This window comes from Cenococcum geophilum, assembly GCF_001692895.1.
Source record: "Cenococcum geophilum 1.58 unplaced genomic scaffold K441scaffold_37, whole genome shotgun sequence".
In the NCBI taxonomy this organism is placed as follows: Eukaryota; Fungi; Ascomycota; class Dothideomycetes; order Gloniales; family Gloniaceae; genus Cenococcum; species Cenococcum geophilum.
The window spans coordinates 1,094,478-1,100,885 of record NW_027137595.1 but is presented as its reverse complement, the minus strand read 5'-3'; positions in this window follow the sequence as shown (position 1 = coordinate 1,100,885).

Below are 6,408 nucleotides of genomic sequence, written 5' to 3'. Positions count from 1 at the left end.
AGAATAGGTAATTCCTAAGGTAGGGGTGTAATTTAGGTATTTCCAAATTTGATTTAGTGCCTGGTAATGTATTTTATTTAGATTTGACATAAATCTAGCGCAGGTATTTACGTTGTAGGCTATGTCAGGCCTAGTCTTTGTAGATAAGTATATTAGGCTTCCTACTTCTTGTTAATACTGTTTTATATCTTTAGGAGAGGCCTGTTCTATATTCTTTTCCATTTTTAAGCCAATAATTCCAGGGGTAGATACTGGATTTAGATTTTGTTTATTAAACCTTTGTAAGATATTTTAGGTGTAATTCTTTTAGTTTAGTTTTATAACCTTATTTTTGCAATCTCTGGTAATTTCCATACCTAGGAAATAGGAAACTGGTCCTAAATTTATTAATTCTAGGTCTTTGCCTAGTTTTGTTTGAATTTTATTTATTTATTTAATATTTAGACCAAATACTAGTAGATCGTCTACATGGCAGATTATTATAATGCCTAGTGTATCATTTTTAAATACTGCCTGATCTGCAAAGATAGGATAAAATCCTTCTTTTTTAAGGTTATTTGCTAGGTGGTTATACCATATTCTTAGTGATTGTTTTAGGCTATATAGAGCTTTATTCAATTTATATACCTTATTTGGTATTGCAGTAACACCTTCTGGTTGTTCTACATATAGCTCCTTGTCTATATTAGCATGCGTAAACGCATTTTTAAAGTCCCATTGTACTATTTTTAAATTATGGTAAGCTGCCAAATATAGTAGCATTTTGTACACTTCTGGGCGGCAAGTATTTGCAAAGGTTTCTTCGTAATCTATGCCATATTGCTGACTAAAGCCTTTTACTACCCATCTGGCTTTGTATTTAATTATTTAGTTGTTTTAATCTGTTTTAATCTTATACACCCATCAAGTTTTTAGAGCCTTTCTATTGAGTGGTAGATCAATAATATTCCAGGTCTTTTGTTTTTCAAGTTAATCGATTTCTACACCCATCGCTGTTTGCCAATTTAGCCAATCAGGCGATTTTATAGCTTCTCTATAGGACCTTGGTTCATTTTGATTGGTTCCTAGGAGAGCTAGTTCGTCTATATCATCATCCTCTAATTCACTGGATTGATTTTGTCTGGTTTAATTTTGTCTAACAGATTGAGATTGATTTTGTTCTGTCAATGATAATCTCTGATGTTGCTTATGTAAGCATTACATAAGAACACCCTGGAAGAACCCTACGGCTTTACGCGGTGTATCAGATGGTATCAGCTAGTGTATCAGCTAGTGTATCAGATGGTATCAGCNAGTGTATCAGCTAGTGTATCAGGTAACGTATCACCTAGTGTATCAGGTAACGTATCACCTAGTGTATCAGGTAACGTATCACCTAGTGTATCAGGTAACGTATCACCTAGTGTGTCAGGTAACGTATCACCTAGCGTGTCAGGTAACGTATCAGAATACGAGGCGGAACGTAGACGTTCCGGAACTAGGGTCTTCCAGGTATATAGAGACTCGATCCCCCGTAGATAGACATCATCAATGCATCAAGTTCATCCACTCACTTACTTCACTACATCGTTCCACCCGTCGTCCTCCGACCTCCGCTTACGCAAATTAACATGTTCAATAGCTATTTATTTATTTTATCTATCATCGTTCAAATCAAACAGACTTTCTTCGTTGACTTCTAGGTTCGGCTTCTTTGCTAGTATTAAAATTATAAAAACTATTTTCCCAGTATTTTAAACATCTCTAGCCCAAGTAAGCCTTTTTGAATCTATATTATATAATCTGTAAATATTACTTCCAAAATCCAAGTAATATCGCCTTTTTAAGCTCTAGGCTCTAGTTTTTTAAGTCCTTTGGTTTTTTTATAATACGCCAATAATCCAAATACTTTAATATTTGTAATCTGGTTTTGTATTATAAAGTGCTTCATAAAGCGTCTTAAATTGCAATTGGCTATATGGAGTCCTATTATATAGGTAAACTGCTATACTTACTGCTCCCCCAAAGTTCTTTGGTAGTTTACAGTAAAATAAAACAGCGTACCTTTTCTAGTATTTATTCGATTTTTCGTTCTATCAACCCATTTTATTCGTGGGTATAAGCAGCCAAATATTGCTGAACAATACCGTATCTAAAGCAGCTCCTTTAAACTTTTATTTACAAATTCACCCCCCTAATCTAATTTCAGGTATTATATTTTCCTTTAATAGATTTCAGCTCAATTTTTAAATATATTAAAAGCTTCATAGGCTTCTAATTTAGATTTCAGTAATTTAAATTCTAAATATCCAGTAGCTAAATCTAGGAAGAAATAATGGTATCTTTCACCATTTATAGTTTCAGGGGATATTGTCCACATAAGTCAGTTACTACTTTTCTATGTGAACTTTTGCTTTTGGTGTAATTGTTAATTTGCGTAAGCGGAGGTCGGAGGACGACAGGTGAACGATGTAGTGAAGTAAGTGAAGTGGATGAACTTAATGCAATTGATGATGTCTATCTGCGGAGGATCGAGTCTCTATATACCTGGAAGACCCTAGTTCCGGAACGTCTACGTTCCGGCCTTGTATTCTGATACGTTACCTTGATACACTAGGTGATACGTTACCTGACACACTAGTGATACATTACCTGATACACTAGGTGATACGTTACCTAATTACACTAGGTGATACGTTACCTGATATACTGGCTGATACACTGGCTGATACCATCTGATACACTAGTTGATACACTAGTTGATACACTAGTTGATACACTAGCTGATACCATCTGATACACCGCGTAAAGCCGTAGGGTTCTTCCAGGGTGTCCTTATGTAATGCTTACATAAGCAACATCAGAGATCATCATTGACAGTAATTTCTTTATTTCGCTGACTTGTCAGCTTTAATTCTATATAAATTTCGCATTCGTTAAATGGAATATTTAACCGAAGACCTAGAGTCTTTTGTAGTGAAATAGGATTTATATAGCCCATTCTTTAGTGCCAAAGTTTAATTTTATCTGCTTGTTCAAGCAGATTGATTTTATTTATTTGTTCAAGCAAATTGATTTTGTTTGTTTATTCAAGCAAATTAATTTTATTTGTTTGTTCAAGCAAATTAATTTTGTTTGTTAGCTCAATTTTATTTATTTACTTGCTTTTGACCTTCTTAGTCTTTTCACTAGGCATATTGTTTTGTACTATATCTATATAGTACAGGGAGTTTCTTCCCATGGCTAAGATAAGCAGTTGTTCGTTTTTGTATATATAGGCTTAACCGCCCTTTACTATGATTTCATAGCCAAGCTGATCTAGCTTACTGACAGAGATAAGATTGTATTGAAAATTGGGTGCATATCTGCAGTTTTCTAGTACAATTTTGTTTCCTTTGTTTACCAATTCAACATTTCCGATTCCAATATAATCAATTAATGCATCGGTTCCCCAACCAATTTTCCCATAGGAATCTTTATAGCTTGTAAAGTATTCCTTTTTGGTTATTAGATGCTTAGTGGCTCCTAAGTCTAATACGAAATTAGCTCCTTTTTAATTAGGGGTTTAATTAGTAATAAGTACCTGATCGGTATCCATCAGATCAAGATCGATGTCGAAATCGTCTTCTTCTGCATTACTAGGATAGTTATCACTAGTATTTATAGACACGAGAGCTTCTTAAGGTTTTGGCTCATATTGGTGCTTGGTTTTAAAGCCTTTTAGGGCCTTTTCAGGAAATAGATAAAAACAGTCCTTTATAGAATGCGTAGTTGTTCTACACTTCTTGCAGTACTTATTTTTATGTATTTGATTTATCTAATTAGTCCTAGGTCATCGTCTAGACCCTATAACCAAGGCTATTTCCTGATCTTTAGATACCTGTCTTCTAGATTCGTCCAGCAAGTTAAAAAATAGGTTTTCTAAGTTAATGGTACTAGAATTGGTTCTATAAGATTGGGTAACCATTGTAACAAATCCCTTATAAGGACTAGTTAGGTTATTTAAAACCCAAGCGACAATCACCTAACTTGGCAATTCTATGCTTTTGGCTTTTAATTGGTCGGTAAGTTGCTTTACTTTATTTAAATACTCCTCCATAGAAGAGTATCTAGATAAGGTGGTCTCAAAAAGCTCTTTACAGATTAAGAATTCCGAGCTAAACCCTTTTAGGCTATAGAGATTTTTTAACAGTTTCTATACTTCCAGAGCTGTTTTGGAATACTATATTTGCAAGAGAGGTCCATCCTCAATTATTAGCCTTATATTAATAATAAATTCAATTTACCGCCCGTCCCGGTCCCCCTAGTGGGTCCACGCAGGCTAATACCTTCTATAGGAAAAACTCTAACTTAGAGAAAACCCCACCTCAGGCCGCGCTGGAGAGATGGCAGCGTTCCGACATCGGAGCGCCGGCGACTCGCCTTCTACCTGCCTTCAAGTCTGCATATTAAGCCAACTGGCCGCGCTTCGCGGACAATCTCACTCTGCCCCCTTCTTTCCTTATCCTTTTATCCTTATTCTTTTACCAGTCCTCTAGGCTTTAAAAGGGCTGGTATCCACTTATATCCTCTACATCCATTACCTTTACTGCCTAAAACTAGGGTAAAACACCTGACTATACTAGCCATTTTGCTGCTACTTAGGCGCTTTCTTTATTATTTAAAATATCCTAAAGGCGTTTAGAGGCGCATTTTGCTATAAAGTCCGCCCTTTAGTAGTGTGGACACTGGAGCAGCACATAGTGGACTATCTGCCTTATCTAGCCACATTCGCACCGCGGGAGAACCGCCGGTACACCGACGGATATAAGCCATACATTAAGCCCTATTACCTCTATACGAAGGAGAAATAGTGCTATAGCCTCTGCTTTTATTAGGCCTTCGTATAATAGGATTGTAGGTTTCCCCTATAGGGTCTTCCACGTGGTTTCTATGCGGTCTTTAGCCTTTACCTACTACTGTTATCGCCATTCTAAATCTGCCCATTTCGCGATAAAGGTGGTTGCCTGCCTTTAGTGCTGGTGACCTCCTATACGGTAGCGGCGCTCCGCCTACACTCTGCCGGCGTTCCGCTGGCCACGCTTACGGGGGTTTATTACAGCTTCCCGCTCTATATAGTCCTTCTAGTGCACGAGGAAGCCTTATATCTTATTTTTATAGTCCTTTACGCGTTCCCTAAGCGCTTCTAATAGTACTAGTAGCCGTTTTGTTTTTTGCCGGCGCTTTACTAATATATTCTAGATACCGTTAAGTGCCTCTACTAATTCCTTTTCTACCCTATTAGAGGCCATCTTAGCAGCTCTTTAAAGGGCTGTCGTTTTAATATAGAGTTGGATTAGGGGAATAGCCGCTTCCTTCTCTATTACAGCTATTAGTATTTACTAGTATACCCCTATAACCCTACGGAGACACTAGTTCTGGACTTTCTATAGTGGTTTAAGTAAGCTTTTCGCTAGCGTTCCGCCGTTATCCTGTACTCTCTACACTTAGGCGCTATATATATCATTACTAGTCGGACGGTGGCTGTATATAGGAGGCGTAAGCGGCGCATTAATAGGCCCTATATAGACGCGGTAATCCTTAATATCGCTTTAAAGGCTACTAAGCCCTTACTCGCGGCCTTTTTAACCTATTCTTTTTATTGGAGCTTAGGGTCTACCTAGATCCCTAGGACTCGCATGCTGGTTTTCTAGAGGGCTGTCTCGCAGCCAGTGATATATACGGTAGACGCAAGGTCTGCGGTAGCGTAGCACTGTTGCCTTGTAAAGTGCATAAGCTAGTACTTCTTAGGGGCGAACGCCGCCCCGTGTCGATTTGCCTATACAGTATAGTAGTTATAGGCGGCCTCTAATTGTTAACAGTTCTCTACTGCGGAGTCCCCCTAGGTAATAAGGTTTGTGTCGTCTACAAAGCTAAACCTCAGCGTACCGCTATTAGGGCACTAGAATTCCTCTAATAGCTCTAATATAAAAAAGAGGAATAAGATTAGTAATAAGGGTAACCCCTAGGGGATGCCTGTCTGTGTCTGGATCTAGTTGCTCTTATATCCTATAAACTTAATACGGGTTTTATATACTGTTAGGAAGCTTTATATAAAGTTTATAAGCCACTTTAAAAAGCCTTTTCTTTTTAGAATATGGAGGAGCCTTTTATAGAAGACGTTGTTAAATGCCCCTGCTAAGTCTAGGCTTAGCATTAACACTATATACCTACAGCGCGTTCGCCACGCCGTCTATATATAAGAGCTAAGCAGTCCTACCGCTAATAGTGTGGATTATTTACGCCTTACTCCCATCTGGTTCTAAGGGAGTAGCCTATACTCCTCCGCAGCCTTAGATATAATATTAGCTACATGCTTTTCTAGGACTTTTACTAGCGTATTTTTAAGGGTAATTAGTCTATAGCTGCCTAAGAGAGAGTAGTCTTTCT